Genomic DNA, 19799 nt, shown 5'->3' on the forward strand with positions numbered 1-19799 from the left:
GATAATTATAAATCTCGGTCTTTTTCAAAAATGAGTTCAAACAAAACTTTAGATTTTTAAACCCTGTATACCACCATTCCCCTTGTAAAATTATATTTTTTTTAAAAACTTTGAGCGACAAAATATTATGTGTTTCTCGCTGTATGACGTTTGTATTTTCTGACGTCAGACGCGCGAAGCAATGCATGTGTTTGTTGGGTTTGATGGAATCTTTTTGTGCTTCTAGGTTAAATATTTATTTGCTTTGATATTGTAACACAGTGATGACTGTTGTACCCATATTGTGACAATTTGACCTAGTATGTCTGTTTTGTTCAGGCATCGTTGTAAATTTAATTGAATTGGATGCAACTGTCATACAAGTAAGGGGTTTAGCGCAATCAACATAAGACAATGCCTGTACCAAGTCATGAATATGACTGTTATGGTCCATTCGTTTAATGTGTTTTGTGATTTGATTTTGTCATTTGATTAATGGACTTTTTTCGTTTTGAATTTTTTTTAAAGTTCAGTATTTTTGTGATATAATTTTTTACGTTACTAATTACTACTCACAAAGAGTTCTAGTTACCTTATTCCATTTTTTTTATGTTTAATTCAACTCGTATATATCGAACAGGCCACTAACACACTATGTAACTAATTGATCTTGACGACTATCTTAATATGGCGATGTATGACGCAGTTACAATGTATAAACCTTCAGACCACAATTTCAACACAATATTAAAAAGAATATACATGTATTTCCAGTGAGAAAGTCAATTCTATTATACAAGTTTTGTTCAAAAGCATAACAACATTTTAAGTATATAAATAAGGAGATGTAGAGATATGCAAATGAGACAACTATCAACCAAAGTTCAAATGAAGTGGACATGGAGGTAGGCAATTGGAGGCAACCGTACGGTGATGTATACTGAAGGACACCTACGGGTGCGGGAGTTTCTCGCTACATTGAAGACCCATTGTGGCCTTCGGCTGTTGTCTGCGCTATGGTCAGGTTGTTGTCGCTTTGAAGCATTCCCCATTTCCTTTCTCAATTTTTCAATGTTTGTATATTAAAAACAACACCCTTTTTTAAGATCATAACTCTACAACTAACCGTGTACTCTACATAAGCCGCGCCCACTGCACTTATATAAAATATGGAGGATTCTAGCTTTTCATAAATTATAATGTATTATATGAGGTAAGAAAATATTACCACACAGACACTGTCAGACAGAGAACGAGAGTTGAAATTTGATTGGTATAATATTTGTCGACATTTTATGGCTGGTACTTGATGTGAAATGTCAAATCACATATTACGGAAGTTGTGATAGGATTAAACGCGCATTTTTAAAGGAATTTATCGGTGCATAAACTCGACCGATTCACTCACAAAGACATAATAAGCCCAATGAATGTTATGATATGTTTGTGAGTGACTTGGTCCAGTTTATACACCAATAAATTCCTTTAAAAAGATCCTTATAATTCTTTAAAAGGAGAAAAGGAATATATTTGTCCACACTCATACCATCTATCACACGTAAATTGTGTATTTGTGTCATTGAAAACTAGGTCTTGCGCAAGAATATATTTGTCGGTTAACGCAAAAAAAAAAAATGTACTCAATAAAATGTGCTATCTGATAAAGAATAAACTACAAAAACACTTATTCTCATTCAAACGAATGTTTATGTGTTTATTATTTAATTTAACGATTAACGTGCAGTGAAAATAAATTTTGTTAACGTCAGTGTTATTATCGCCGCCACTTTGTTTACATTGGTTACGAAAAGAAGTTCGGTTAACGTCGTCTATCGAAAATAAACTACGTCAAGATCAACTACCGGAAGTCCTCTAAACCCACCATGTCCACCTATTCCCTAATATGCAAATCATATAGCATACCGAACTCTGTGAGGTCATACATTTTTCTTATCCAAATTCGGAAAAGAATCGTCATAGCATACCAAACTCTGTGAGGTCATACATTTTTCTTATCCGAATTTGGAAAAGGATCGTCATAGCATACCAAACTCTGTGAGGTCATACATTTTTCTTATCCGAATTCGGATAAGGATTGTCATAGCATACCAAACTCTATGAGGTCATACATTTTTCTTATCCGAATTCGGATAAGGATCTTCATAGCATACCAAACTCTGTGAGGTCATACATTTTTCTTATCCGAAATCGGATAAGAACAGTTATAAGTCCTTGATAATGAGTATTATGGATTCTATACAAATTCGGATTACATTAGTTTCTGTCCGATTCCCGATCTAAACTGTGATAATTCGAATATTAATTCTTCTTGTCTTCTTGTCCTAACTCAGATAACACAATGACTACTGCAATTTTACTGTTGAGTCCAAAATATACAAGTGTCGCCTACCATTATTCTTATTTCAGAAATCTCGCTTATCCGAAACACCTATTGACTTGAGCATATGGAAATGCTCAAAAGCAATTGGAAGCTGTTAATTATATTTTAATATTGTAAAGATCTGATAATCCTTAAATCATATTAATAAATCAAATTTCATAATATCACTTATCATATAACATGTTTGGCAACATGTATTCCAAGTGTAAAACTAGAACGCAGTATATATACGTTGTGAAGGTTATATATATTTTGATCGAGTGATTTTTTTCAAAAACCAAGGTCAAAATAAATCATTCATATATATAATTTTGATTAAAAATAAAAAGTTTAACCGAGTTTTTTTTTATTCATAACAACAACAAATTATTTTCTATAATACTATATATAACTTTAATATATATTTAAATGGTAATAGATACTTGCTTGTGACAACAAGTTTACATTAATTAATATTCTTTAGAATTTGAATCAAGCTAAGCGTATCACTTCTGACTATAAATATTTAAATACTTTACAATGGTGGTTATACCTTATTTATAAATATCTAAAAGAAATGTTGTGCATGTTTAACGTTCTGTTTGATCTTTAAAAGAAGGTCATGGTAGTTAGTGTTAAAGGTGATCTTTGACATTTCTATGGGTATATCGTGAGATTGCAATAATTTACATAAATGTTAATCTTCATTGATGTGCATGTGAATCTTTCCCTCTTTTGTTTACTAAAACGCCTTGACGACATCACATTCTGTACACGTATATATACCCCAAAACTTTTCGTATATAGACAATGTATAATTGATAAAGTCGTCATTTCGCAATGGTTTTGTGACTCTCTTTTAATAAAATATTTTACTTTTACATATTTGTCACAAGAAATATACTGGTTGCCATGGTTAGTTACAAATTCTGTGAACGAAATAAATCATAAGTCATAAATCGATTGAGAGAAAACAACTTCGGTTACATTACAAACTAAAAACGAGAGCAACACATCAACTTTAAGAGAAAAACAACGCAACAACAGTAACACTAAAGTACAACAAAAACCAAACGAAAATGTAACACACACAGAAACTGACTATAAGATAACAACTGCCATTTTCCTGAAAAAATGGTGGGTTGAACCTGGTTTTGTAGCTAGCCAAACCTCGTGCTTTATGGTAATGTTAAATATAACACTAAAAGAACAACATTACATGAGAGGACTACTGTACAGTTAAATAAATGAAAGTGTATTTAAGACAGCGAAATACACAAATAAACAATAATATATTTTGACATGCTAATAGATATCAAAGGTACCTTCTCAGTACTAGTATGTTAGTTTTAGTAAAACTTAGATATAAGTCAGCATAACATAGCACTATGTTGCAGTAAGTAAAGTCTAGTAAAATTTCATATAGATTACAAACTCATCATAGGTACCAGGCTTAAATCGTTTGAAAAGCCAGCGTGTTTGTCTACAAAAGACTCATTGGTGACGCTCAAATCAACGAGTAAAAAGGGCCATTGATTTGTTTTGAGGTCTTTGCTCAGCATGTGTTCCATAGAATATGTGATGAGGAATGAATGTCATCCTGGGTCTGGAGAGTTTTGATTATGTGATTTTTTTAATATTTGATAAAGATTTGATTTCAAAACAAATATTTCTACAAGTTGATTAACTAGAATATTTCAATTATTGAATACTTTTTTCTTATATAAATTAATTCATTTCAGTCTTGGATTGTATAGAGTTCCTATAATGAATATCTTTATTATCTATATTTTCTTTATCAGACGTTAAGAATTTTAATATTTTGTTAACAAAGAAAAGTTGGCATATTGTCAATTTCCGATTTAGATTATCCAAGGTCAATTAATCTGTCCTTTAAACTATTATTATGAATATTTAAGAGAATATCATAACGAGCACGGAAGTGTTTTGTAGTTAAACTTTAAATGAACCCGTGACAGATTTTACCATGTAATAACTATCTGATAAAAAATGTATGTTTTGAAATGGGAAAAAAAGTCAAGGATATTACTGTCGGCAAATCCATTTTGTTCAAAATATGTAGATATAAGAAACCAAATTCTTTCTAAGAGGAAGAAAATTTTAATTTATTTAATTTATTTATGATTATTATCTTTGACAAAATATAATTTAAATTGTAATGGGGTCCAACAATTAATAGAGATGTGCGAATAATTTCGTCTCAATACTTACGTAAATGCAGACACTATTGAGGCCAAACAAAAATGTATGTGTGTTTTATAAATACTGTCACATGCTGAAAAAAACCAGGGTAGGTATGGATTTATCTTTTTTTTTTTTTTTTTTTTTTTTAACATTGAGTCTTTAGGGTAGGGGATAAAAATAAGGGTAGGTAGGGGTACAGTAAACACATATACTTTTTTTTTGGCCTAGGAACATTGACTTTGAAAAGGCAGTCAAACTAGATTTGATCAATGAATGTAACAATAACAGAGACGTCATATAAAACATGAAAATACAAAATGAAAACCGAAATGCATACGCCGATCTAATCATACTAGATTAAACCATGTCTTCAATAGAACAAGCAACGATCTTTTTTAAATGTTTAGTACTTGTTGCACGTTCGAAAAAAAAACACCATTGCCAAATGTTCTATAGTGTTAATAGAATGGATTTTTTTTCTCTGTTGTATTTCAAAATGTAAATAGCATTTTCTTTTTAATCTGGAAAACCTAAATATTAGCTGACGCTGAAATGTATTTACTTTACATTAGACACACGTTCATTATAACACACGAGGGGCCAAATGGGGTCACAAAAAAGAGAAAAGGGATGAATAATTTAAAGAATAAATAAAAAATTTGGGAAAATAAAGTATGGAGGGTAACGGAAAAATCTTTAAAAATAAAAGTAAATGGAGAGATTCAAAAGATACCAGAGGGGACATTCAAACTCATAAATAAAAAATAAATAAACTGGCAAAACAATGACTAAAAATCAACAAAAAGACAAACAGACAAACAATAGAATACAATACACAACATAGAAAACTAAAGACCAAGCAAAACGAACCTGACCAAAAACTGGGGTTAATCTCATGTGCTCCGGAAGGGTTAAGCAGATCCTAATGCACATCTGGCACCCGTCGTGTTACTCATGTTATTACAAACCCAGTAAATAGTCTAATTCGGTAGGTCACATTCGTAAAATACATTACTGATTTAAGACATAAACAATGTATAGAGCAAAGATAATTTTATTACAGAAAAAAATAGTAAAAAAAAATGTCATATTCATTTTTATGGAATAAGCCTTATTTTTAAGGATGAAGAAATATGCCATACACATTATAGAATATACAGAAACAGTATAACCCCATTCAGATCCTCATGTACACAGTATATTACACAGGAAACCTTCGAAACGAACCACTTTGTAATATAGGAAGTATTATTAGATAGTTTTAACCAAAGGCGACATGGGTTATATCCGATGGATTAATATATATTTAGTACCTATCTGTGTTAAACTATCTTGATTGAGTGATAAACATTTTTCATCTGACAAGAACATATTAATTTGTTACATATGATTTAAATAAATAGAATAACACATTTTATCTGAATGCATGTTTTTCCATTTCTGACATTATTCAGATATTCGGTTAAATGTTTGATAGGAAAAGCTTAGTTCCCATGTCTGCAATGAATTTGTATACGTCTTATTCATAATCTTATTTTCTTATGATAAAAATTTGCATTAATTTTTAAATTCACGTTATTTCAAATCCATTAACTTTTCAACCAAAAATCTTGATGAAGTTCAGATATTTTGGCCACGAGCATCACTGAAGAGACATGTATTGTCGAAATGCGCATCTGGTGCAGGAATATTGGTACCGTTAATGTTATTACTACCACTGGGTCGATGCCTCTGCTGGTGGACTGTTAGTCCCCGAGGGTATCACCAGCCCAGTAGCCAGTACTTCGGTACTGGCATGAAAATACGGATTTTTTTGTGTTATTAAAATTTGCTGTAACAAAATGTTAGAAATTGTTATAAATTAATGAATGTATCTCCCTCATGCAAAGCTCTGATTCCTTTCACGGATTTGTTTGGCTATATTTTTTTGACCTTTTTGATTATAGCTCTTCATCTTTTATATAAGATTTGGATTTCAAATATTTTGGCCACGGGCATCACTGAAGAGACATGTATTGTCGAAATGCGCATCTGGTGCAGGAAAATTGGTACCGTTAATGTTTTCAGATTAAGGACTGCAAATTCACATTAAGACAGGTACGGTGTATCAAGCTAAACTTTTCTAAAAAGCTTGCTGTCTATAGTAATTGATCATTTTGCTTTTATAGTTGTTCGTTATTTAGTAATTATTTGCAAATAAAATGTACATGGGTTACCCAAACTTGGACTAGAAAAGAGCTAATCGGTTATATAGGTTTTACATTTTCTCTTTTCGAGATAAAATAAAAAAAGGGGTTCAATTGTCAGTCACGTGGATTTTTACCTTTAAAAAAGGTTTTGAATGTAGAGCCTTGGGAGTTCTGGTTACCTGACGTTGTATTTTTTTAGCACTTATTTAAATTATTAAATTTCTGGGATTTGTTTGTATAATTGTGTGTTTGGAAGTATCGTTGTTTTATTACGTATCTGTCTCATTCATAGGGCCTATCCTATATCAGAAAATTGATTGGAATTGAATATTTCCGAATTAAATAACATATTTCAAATTCAACAAATAATACTTATTAATAAATAGAGTTAACTTACCATGAAAGTGTTTTTCTTTTTCTTTTTTTTTAGTTTTAGGTGTGTAGTTTCCCTCTATTTAATTTTTGAGAAACAAAAAATCGTCGCAAAGGGAAGGTTATATATGCTCTGAGTATATGCTAACTTAAAGGTACATTTTGTTTTAATTCCTGACTTTTTTCATTGTACTTATGGTCGACCTATATTTCATGTGCCTTTTGTTATACAACTGGAAATATGGGAAGGGATCTAAAAACAACTAGCTTAACCGATTTTTATAGCCCAATTCAACGTCTGCACTTCAAGGTAAAGACACTCATGAATTACCTAAAATTTGTTAATGTATATTGTTATCTTATTAAACAGCTGTAATTTAAGATTTACTAAATAGAAAGACTATAAATAAATGGTAATTATCTTGTCACATGTTTATCACTCCTATCAAGCAAACTTTAAGTGAAGATTTATTTATTAAATATGATAACCTATAATTACTGTAATCGTATAAGATTTGAGTGTTTACTGCACCTTGTACTTTAAATTTAATAGGTATTTATCATAAATTATATGGTTATTTTTGTTGTTTAAATATTCACTGAGGTCGTTTGATCATAGATAGATATGAGAAAGATAAAATTTTAATAGATTTGAAATTAAAATTTGAAAATGACTTCAAAATTAGTGGGTTAATTGTCTTAAATTGCACCTTTAGAGCTAAAAAAAAAACCGCGCACTGACTGCATTTTTATTTCGCAATTATTTACATTCTATTATTGATATTTTTCAGATTTTGTTGGGTATGACTTTTGGCTTAATTTACTGACAACATTTTCATTTGAACTCTGGTCAGGTTGATACATGTAGTTATCTCATTCATATTGCAACTTATTTTAATGTTTAAGGTGAACCATTTTTAAAAATTTCGAAATGAGTATGAATTAGTTGTAACTATATATTGACATTTCTTCACTAAATTCATATTATAAAAATAACTTCGGCATTATTTTGATTTTGAATTTTGATTTTTATTTTTTTAAATTTTATTTCAGTTTTTCTTCCAACATTCAACCAGACACCTGTATAAAATTTAAATAATACAAATTCACGTATAGGACATACCGAAGTCGGAGAGCCGTTGTAATGGTTAGCGCATCGGACTACTAACATAAAGGTTCCAGTTTCGATCCCTGTTTCGTGGAGAAAATTTCAGGGACTGCATTTTTGGCTCTCCCTCGACACCATTTGGGAGTAAGGTCTTGAGAAATTGACTGACCCGTCTTAAGAAAGGGCCATATCTCTTGCAAGTAAAAGACACCCTTGTAGATTTCGAAAAAGAGCAGGCTAATGTCGCTACAAGACAGCACGCACACCCGCAAAGTGGAATGGGATTAATATAAGTTACAATAACTTGTTTCCAATCTACTATAATACATAAATATTTTTAACTTAAAATTAAATTAACGAAGTCGTATATCACACAGATTTTACTAAACTGATCCGTACATTATATATACATATGTTAATTTTCTTTTCAGATAAAAGATGTTTATTGCACTCTTAGCCATTTGTTTAGATTAAGTATGTCTGCCAGTTAATACTCTCTTTGTCACAAACTCTGTTGCTAGGTTACTGCATATGTGTGATCCTTGGTCGAAATAATAGTGTAGCGTAACTGTTAAAATGGATCTCATTGCATTATATTGTTAACTATCATATTTTTGCTTTATTTGTACTTGTACTTGTAAAAATAAATTCTCCTGTTACCCGTTCTATGTTTAACAAGTGGTAATGTGGATATTTCTTTTTCCTTACCAATTGAATTTGGGGTCCTCTTCGCTGTCCGCGTTTAAACTATGTCGATTTCTTTCAACAACAAATAAATAGAGACCATGATTTTGATTTTAATAACTAAAATTGCTAGTGTATGTTCATTGTCGGGGAAATATAAAACTTACTTGTACTCGCTGCGAAACAGAAGAAAAGCTCGGAGAGCCTCGCTTTTCGTCCTGTTGCTAAAGCTCATACAAATTAATTTTATATCTTCCGACAATGTACATATATTGTATATTTAGGTGACAGGCTTAAAATACTTTATTTTATTTTATGGTCAAGTGTTAATAGTCTTTCCCTTATTAGAGTCAAGTATAAATATTCTGTCCCTAATGAAGGCAATAAAATTTGCCAAACCAACATCATCATTGACTTATTCGATCTACTCTCGTCCTGCATATGAATAAAACATCTGCCAATGGATGTAATGCTATAAACAATCAACTATATTAAATTCCTAACTTATAATGTAACTATTTGTATTTGTTTTAAATCAGCACGTGTAGCGCAATTATCATAAGAGACAAGTTAGACAACGATGTTTATTATGTTTTTTTTTTTTTTACCAACACGCGTTTTTTTTTAACGAAATTAAATGGTGTCTATAAAATCAATTTCATCACGGTATTGTTTTAATTGGTTTCAAAAAAGAGAATGGACAAAAACTAACAATCCTTTTGTATTGATGATAATTACAAACATGACTGCATTTTAAATTACAAAGTAATTGCTTCCATTTCAAAAATATATCGGAAAATATGATTAACTTGTTTTAAAAGCGTGACATTAGTGCTTTTTTTTACTTTGATGTGTCAAATACAAACCATTTCAGTGTTATAAAATGAAAGCCATAATTCATAAATAATTAAATACTTTGCAATTAATTTACTATCTATTTTATCGTTAAAAACGCTGATATTTCAAACCGATACACAACCCCGACAAAACTATTAGCCAATAGAAACGCTACACATCAAGTAAATTGTGCTTTCTTCCAGTTTTAATTTCATATATTAATATTTTATTGTATGACTCACCTTTAGATTGTAATTTACACTGAAAATAACACGTATTAATTTTTTTCTTATCTGTTAACTTAATATTTCCGAGAAATTGTTGTTATAGTCATATGTTCATGAGATACAAATAGAAATTAAAATTAACAAATTTAAAACACATTTCATAATTAAAATAATTGTTTAAAGTATGAAAGGGCTAGTTGTAGGTTGACCGTATTGCACATATCACAAGAAGCGATTCCAAATGAAAACGTTCGAATGGCAAAAATAAATTTACGATTTAATGGCAGTTAGCCGATTTATTTATTGTCCGTTATATAAATAAAACAAAACAGAAAGATTTGGTATGAAAGTCATGCAATGAGACAAGTCTCCACTAGACCAAAAAGGACGGAGAAATTAGCAACCATTGGTTACACTCGTCCTCCCAAAGACGAGCAATACCAACACCGCATAAAGATGTCAAACAATTTCAACCTGAAGACAATAACCGAAAATGGAAGAAAAAAATAACCGTTAACACCAAACACTACTATACAAACAAAAACAAACACATTTACGGCAAACACTGAACCACAGGCGTCTGTCCAGATATGCACGTACAGAATGTGAAGGGTTTAGATCTGTTTGCGTGCACCCAACCCTCTTTTTAAAGACAGTACGTGAGGTAACACATTATAGTTTAGACCAAACATAGCAATCAGCCAAAAAGGCTCAACTCATCAGATCTATACAGAGCTAAATCAAACAACCAACAAACAGAAGATGAATCATATGTATAATGCCTTATTTCTAATGATAATACAAATTAAATATTAAACAAAGTATCTAAAAGTACAGAATAAAAGCAATATAAAATATAGAAATTGATACAGAAAAAAGTACAAAAATACACAGTAGATAATAACGGATTGCTTGAATGAATAAAGGATAGAGAGAAATGGACAGCAATAATAAATAATTAAGAAAAACAGCCTTGAAAAATTAAAAACAATAAATAAATAAAAGGAATGGAGACCCCAACCAGACCCTCATACTTCGAAAACATGTTTAAACAGAAACATTTCCATTCGCAATAACTATTCACACTCTGCTCTCGCATTTCAGAACATAATTCTCATACATTAATGTTCACGTGTGGAAGTCAAATACTTAAATTTTTCTCACAGCAAACGAAACATCATGCAGCTCGAGACCATACAATAATAGGGACATGATATAAACAAACGAAGACATAAAGTATACGGCTGGTAATGAAAAGTGATTAAAGTCATAACACAGCTGCATCATACATAAAATGTAACGGTCGTTCAAGACTGTCTGCTACAGTTTATCATAGCAAATTAACCTAGAATGTATCAACAACGATGACTGTATCAAGATAGTATCGCCAAGTACGTACTGATTACGGATGAGAGAAAATGTAAGTAGTGACAGTTCCATGGTAATTTCTCTGCGTATGCATGTCAAGATATTTTTGATATTACTTATAATTTATCTCGATCGAACTGAACATGTATGTAATATTTGCCACTGGACGTTAAAACAAAAAGCAAACTTTGTCTCGATATGATATATCGTCAAATTTCTTAAACGTTGTTACGTTAATACAATTTATGAAAATAGTTGCGCGACACAACAAGAATAATCCGTAAAGTTGGTTTTTATTTTGATTTTAACTTCTAATTAACTGGTAATAATTAGCAGTGATGAACTAAGTAGTGTATAATTTGTGTAAAAAAGTTTGTAGCCAATAAACTAATAAATAACGATTTACAGCTTCCAGTCATTTGAAAGGAAAAATGAAATATAAATGATAAAAAACCAACAAGAATTAGATAGGCGATAGTTGAGAAAATTGCAGGATTTACTCATTATGTATACATATTTTCAGACAATGTGTACTTGTATTTTTAGCGTCATAAATCATACAACCCTATTTACGCTTATGCGAAACTGAACCGGTCTGTATATGAATCCATCTAGAACGATCAGTTCGCGTTTTTTTTAACAGGCGAGTTCGATCACGATATTTCTTATTTTAATCTAGGGCGTTTACACTGCAATATAATAAGAACCAGCATGACTCTTATAAGTTGCAAAATGTGGAAGATGTATTTGCATGACAAAATGAAATGTAGTGTGTAATATACCGTTAACATGAGACATGCGTAAACATATGCCGATGTCAGTTTTGCATAAGCGTAATTTTAGCTGAGTCACGATCATGACGATTGGAATACCATCTTATAACCTCCTTGGAATACATTTTGTATCTTAGTATTTATAATATTAATTCCATGCATCATATAACCTCCTTGGAATACATTTTGTACCTTAGTATATATAATATTAATTCCGTGTAAGAATGCATGTTTTTCTTTGTAAATGGAATTTCGTAATTAATTTCAATTATGTTTCAGACCATATGGCAGAAAATAATCAAGAGTAAGCTTGACTGTAGTGAAAAGTTTTTTTTTTCTTTCACAATGATTTCTTGCAGCTAATCAATCACTTCCCCCACGTTATTTTGAAGTCGCCATTTACAATATTGAGCTATCCTTTATCGCTACTCTCCCCAGCCTCTTAGCGAATTTTGACATTTGCTTTCTAGTAGAAAGAATACGGAATCCCGATACAAGTATTCTATGTTCCATCAATATCAAACGTTTGATTATTTACCATAGGGTCGGTACCTCAATTAATGGACTACGTGTAGAGGTCAGTTTCAGCATAGTCGCCAGTCAAAGATTCAAAAAGTTAAAGCAACAATGTAAGGTGGTAAACATGCGATTTTGTGTCCATACCATATATATATATATATATTGAACACAACGTACATTGCCATAAATCTAAACACGTTTTAAATGAATTTTTAGATTGCATAATGTCTGCCACAAACACGTATTTATTGTCGTCAATTATCGACTGTTTATAACAGATAGATCATAAATAAAACGCCTTTTTCAATTTAATATTTCGTTGGAAATGGTTTAATAACTTTTATTATGATTCGGGTGTAACCGTTCAGAATAATAATTAAAAACGTAACCATTAGAGCGTCAAATTACTTAATTTTGGTCAGGTATATAATTATGTTTACATTTAGAATCAAATTATATTTACATCAAAAGAAATAGAAATTACAATACACAATAAAATTCAAATACTTCACTTCAACATTAACCTCATACCTTTTACAATTTAAGACTCTCTAGTTTAATACAATTTAGATACATGATTACAGTATACTGTATTTTGAATGTTTTATGGTGTGTGATTTCTCTCTTTATACAATGTACCTATTCGTGGTCCATGAGCACAATTGCGTGCCTAAACATGTTTAATGACTCATTGTCACGCGTCAGTGTCGTTTGCATAACTTTGTATGATCATTTTAAAACCCTTTTGAAAATTATTTTGATTTATGGAACAAACATATTGATCCCATAACCTTTCTTTAAAACACCCATTTGATTTTAATGACTGAATTATGTTACGTAACCAGACTAAACCATGGAGATTAACCGATATCTGATGTATTAAAATAAATATAAAAATTCATCAGAACATAGACAACTAGGTTATGTCATCAAGTACCCGTTTGAAATTACCGTAACAAATATATTCATAGGTCATTTAGGTATCATTTTGATAAAATTAAGGACACAATAACTTACAACTATGATTATTTTAATCCACAGTTTCATTATTTTCCGATATATAGACCTGCATTTAAGCTTTTTTTTTTATCCTTTTCCTTGCTATTTACATCTATCATAATTATGCAAGTGCTCATATTCAATTCCTATTAAAGTCAAATTTATCGACGAAGTGAATAAGAAAATTGAAACAGTGAGTATTCATTTCTTTACTCGGTCCGATTTTCTTCATATTTGCAAACACTAATCTCAGCTTTGACAATTAACATTTGCTTTTCTATCATATTTGAATGTTTCTTTTTTTTTGTTTTGCATCAGCTGCTTCCATATGGATACATGTCTATTTCAACAGCCCGGTACCTGAAAAAGATAAATAGTATATTATATCACTTTGCTGAAACTCTTATTTTGGGTCGGCTAGATGGTTGTAACAAAGACATGGGAGCAAATGGGGTACATTTTTGTAGATACGAAAGTCATGTCGATAATGTTTCTTCCTTAATCTACAATTTATGGCTTTCTATGGATATAAGAAAGAAAGAACAAAAAAAAAACACATCTAGAAAGTCATATACATGTATTGAATATAAGTACGAAATAATAATGACATGACTATTTATGTGTGTTCTTTTTACCTTTCCTATCCCTTACTTTCAGCATTTGTTCATTCGTTTTCAGTTCAATTTCCTCCAATCAATGCAGGTTAATCTTATAGTCCACGATGAACAAATTCTTGAAATGCAAATGCATGAAATCATGAAAGAACATACAATACTTAATATCTGTATTGCAATCATTGTGGACTTCAAGCTGATAACTCTTGTATTTTGTATAGATTAAAGCTATATAAGTGTTTAGACATCGTCAATTTTGTTAATTTAAAAAAAACGAATCGAATTTTGATATTTATTATTTAATTGTTTCGTTTGGGTGGGTCGACACTTTCTATCCATATTTTTCATGTTTATGTGTCAATATCAGTGTTCTCTATTTCTATATAACTAGAACTAATAAAATAAAACGTCTAAAAGTGGTTAAAATATTGAATGTCTTATTTTGAAATGTGTGTTCTGAAAAACAATCATTGTCAAATTTCAAGATGTCGTGCACATTGTCACGTTTTAAAGTATTATCACTTTACTAACTAACAAACATTTGTGCATAATCAACAAATGAACCATAAATTAGGAGACGCACATTAATTGGACTTTAAAAGATTGATAATTATATAAGTGATGTGTAATCTTTTTATACGAGAGTTATAACATTACCGGTACCTATTTTATTGATGCGTGTTACGACAATTAAGCAAAAAATATTGGAAAGCACAAAACCTATTCAAAACACTGAAGAGGTATCAAAATAGAAAAAGAGAGAAAACATGAACTAAACTTAAATTCAACATAGACAAGAAATACATAAGAGAGATAACATTTTTAATCAGAGTTATTTTTAAATTTCAAATAAAACAATATTGAAATTTTCAAACAGTTCATTAGTGCTGTCATATGGGCCTATCATACTTTAAAGGATTTATATTTACTGTACGTGTGGCAGTGAAAATTCCACGTGGAATGATGTACAAATAAAAGGAATAGAATGGCGTTAGACAGGGTTGAATATTGTCTCCTACGATGTTTTCAATGTCCATAAACCTTTTGCCGACAAACCTGACACCATAGCAATGAACATTTTTAATCGTAGTATTTAATTATATTTTGACGACTTAGTGTTGGTATTACCTTAAGGAATAAGTTTGTAATAAAAGATGGATACTTATACCGAATTAGTTTGAAAATTGGCGAAAAAACTTGTAACAATAGTAATAATACCAGCGTAATAAGCTATAAAATCAGTGTACAGAAAAGTAATATCAGCCACCGGTTTTACCCACAGTGTTTTGGCAAACTTTATTCTACGATGGTGGAGCCTATGCTCTTCTATGGAAGTGGAATCAGGGGCTTAACTTATATTGTGAACTACAGTAAACAAAACCGCCTAAATATTTTCATTGATATAGGTAAACGTGCATACGTCAAAAGTATCGTCACTTATTGACATGGACTGGATTTTGACTAAAACGTTATTTAGCATATCTTGTATCCGCTTACTTTGTAAACTCTATAGACTTGATGCGAATCTTCCCTTTAACCGGATATAGAGACGACCATGCAGAAAACGGAAAAGCTGGACATTTCGGGTCAACAAGATGTGGATAAAAGTGAGAGTACTTTTCTGGTACAGAATTCTCGTAGATATCGATTGTTTAAGACTATGTTCACGTTAAAACATATGTACACATACACATTTAGAATACGACATACGCTGAATGGCATTGTTTGCAATAAAGACAAGGCAGTTTGTCAAGCTCCCTATTTGAGACTATGTCGTTATAACAAACTTTGAAATAAAACCATTTCAATGCTGTCTTTTTTAACTCTTATAAAAAATTTGACTAATTGATTGAATATTGAAAATATATTACAAGTATAACTAAGTAAAGTAAGATTACAAATTTGTAAAAATTTGAACTCTGTAGAAACGATAGAATCTAAATAAAGTCTATTTACTAGTACGTTAGAACCATTTCACATTTGACTCGTGCTATTTTAATTGTTATCTTAAAAAGTGATTTTGATTTCTTAATAAGCAATATACTGTACAAAATATAAAAACCATTCGTGTTTTGCTTGAAAAAGAGGCATAAGATACGAAATGGACATTCAAACTCAAAAGTCGAAAATAAACTGAAAACGAAAAGCCAAAAAAGGAAAAAAAAGCAAACTGACAGACAGACAGTTAAACAACAATACACAACTCACAACATCGAAAACTGAAGACTGACCAACACGAAGCCAGTTAAAAACTGCTCATGTAGTTACAAACCTGGTGATAAATCTACACTTGTAGGTCAGATTCGTTGAAAAGGGGGCGGGATTTATAGTTCCAATAATAACAACATGTTTGGCACCTTGAAACTAGTCTAATCCCACCACGTTCTGTATGTGTCCGTTCCAAGTCTTGAGACTGTGATTCAGTTGATTTATTTAGTTGCTGTTTATCGTATTTGTTTTTCTTTTATGGTGTACATAAATCAGGCCGTTTGATATTTTACAATTGTTATTTTGGGGGCTTTTGTAGCTGATTATGTGGTATGGACTTTGTGCATTGTTGTGAACGTAAAGTGGCATATAGGTGTTAATTTCTGTGTCATATGGAGAGTTGTAATGTTGGCAATTGTACCACGTGTTATTATTTTTTATGTATCCGTCGTCATCTGTGAATCATTCCTATCTCTCTAACAAATGTCTAATCAATTCATAGTGTACTAGCTACAGATGCACGAGTGTACTTAAATATGTACGTCATGTTGACTTGGAAAACAGAGTTTGCGATTGTTGAAAAATAACTTGTGTCGAATTTTGGACCATAAAAGATCTGGTCTCACATAAACGCAATGAACAAACCAGACAATTAAAACGCGATTGCAAACTGTTGATATCGATATGGTTTTCATTACAATGAATCTGTAAGTAGATCATGTAGTTGTCCGGAATGTTCCTGGTTGTAGTTAAATGTTCCACAGAAAATTTCCTTGAGTCTGAAATAAGCAAATTAACAACAATACCGAATTCCGAGGAAAATCTAAACAGAAAGTCCCTAAGTAAATGACAAAGTCAAAATAAATACCATTTTGATATCTTTCGTCTCCCTTTTACTAATCCGCGATTTTTACTCATATGATTTGTTACAACAAGAATATATTACCTTATATGTAATGGTAAAACAAACCGGAAAATTTGGTCTTTAATGCTCTTCAACTACATTTGTTATGCACTTTTATCTCTGTTTATTCAAGCGTCACTAATGAGACTTTTTAAAGACATAAACAGCGTCTGGCGTACAACATTTCGATCTTGGTTAGAATTATGAGTTTATCGTAGACAATACCAAATTTCAGTATGTAGCCGTAAACATTTTTGGAAATATGACCGCCAACATTTATACGTATTATACATTTATTGTTTTAAAGAAATTTTAACAATTTCTATAGATTCTAGTTTCTTGATATCAGAACTCAGATGAGTTTTGCTCTTTTTTTGACGGGGGATTTTTAGTCATTCATCTAAAGTTTCCCAGAATTTCTTCATCCTTGGTTTTTAGATTGTTCTCTAATAGCGTTCCTAATTAAGGTTATCTCCGAGGTTATCATCAGTTCAGTTGTCAATGCTTCGATACTGACATTATCTAATGAGATACTTTTCTAAAAATATTTGTTAATAAATGTATAAATTGTCAAGAAACTCAAATGCCCCATTGACAACCATTTTTCTTTTACTAATAATGAAGTTGATACAAATTTATTTTCATTCCAATGCATATTCAATATTAGAATGTAATATTATTTTCTATGCACTTCATTTTTGACTTTCAACAATCAAAACTACAATTTAAATTAGATTTTAATATTGACATCATAGTTATGTAATACAATTTATTTTGTTATATAAGGTAATTTATATTGAGTGTAAATTCTGTAATGCACGTCAATTAATATAAAGGAATAGTTCTCGATCAGTTTGGTAATCGGTATGATATGTGTGAATCAATCAAATGGAACGTGACAAATATTTTCTTAACAACAACTTAAAACTGCAAATACATTTTGTATAATGAAGCTCATGTTTAATCAGGAAAATCTAAAGTATCCACTTAAACTATACATGCATGAACATGATACAAAATAAACGATGTTAATGTTTTTCTGTTGGGTATTGGATTATGTGAAAACACCATGAACGAATTCCTGCTCAAATTTTTGATGACTATTTACTGGTCAAATATTTTGATATAAGGTATTCGTCTTAAATCATGTCGAATGTTTATACAGGAACTTCTTAGGAAGAAAGATAAGAAGTTAGCAATATGCTTTAACTCTACTTTCCGCTATACAGATGATGTTCTTTCACTAAATAATTCAAAATTTGGTGACTATGTTGAACGCAAATATCCCATCGAACTAGAGATTTATAATACTACAGATAATTAGGTCGGCCTCATATCTTGATTTACATCTAGAAATTGACAATTAGGGTCGGTTGAAAACAAAACTTTACGACAAAAGCTTTTCAATAGTGAACTTTCCATTTCTAAGTAGCAACATTCCAGCAGCACCTACATACGGGGTATATATATCTCCCAATTGATACGATATTCCCGTGCTTGCATTTCCTAACATGATTTTCTTGATAGAGGGATGCTGCTCACAAGGAAGCTATTAAACCAAGAGTTCCAAATGGAGAAGTTGAAATCATCCCTTCGTAATTTTTACGGACGTTATCACGAGTTGGTTGATCGTTATGGAATATTCATTTCACAAATGATATCGAATATGTTCCTTACGTCGTAACTACAATCCCCTTCCCTTTCATAAATGTGACCTACCGAATACGACTTTTTACCGGATTTGTTTTCACATAAGCAACACGACGGGTGCCACATGTGGAGCAGGTTCTGCTTACCCTTCCGGATGACCTGAGATCACCCCTAGTTTTTGGTTGGGTTCGTGTTGTTTATTCTTTAGTTTTCTATGTTGTGTCATGTGTACTATTGTTTTTCTGTTTGTTCTTTTCATTTTTAGCCATGGCGTTGTCAGTTTGTTTTAGATTTATGAGTTTGACTGTCCCTTTGGTATCTTTCGTCCCTCTTTTAAATATTTATTTACTTTGATATTGTAACACAGTGATGACTGTTGTACCCATATTTTGACAATTTGACATAGTATGTCTGTTTTGTTCACCCATAGTTGTAAATTTAATGGAATTTGATGTACCTCTCATACAAGTGAGAGGTTTAGCGCAATCAAACCAGGTTCAATCACCATTTTCTACATTAGACAATGCCTGTACCAAGTCAGGAATATGACAGTTCTTGTCCATTCGTTTGATGTGTTTTGTGATTTGATTTTGCCATTTGATTAATGGACTTTCCGTTTTTATTTTTTTATTTTGGTGATCTAATTTTTTACGTTATACTAATTACTTCTTATAAAGAGTTCTAGATACCTTATTCTATTTTTTTTATATGTAATTTTACCAGTATATATCGAACAGGCCACTAACACACTATGTAACTAATTGATCTTTACGACTATCTAAA

Source organism: Mytilus edulis, chromosome 6 (assembly GCF_963676685.1).
Source record: "Mytilus edulis chromosome 6, xbMytEdul2.2, whole genome shotgun sequence".
Classification (NCBI taxonomy): Eukaryota; Metazoa; Mollusca; class Bivalvia; order Mytilida; family Mytilidae; genus Mytilus; species Mytilus edulis.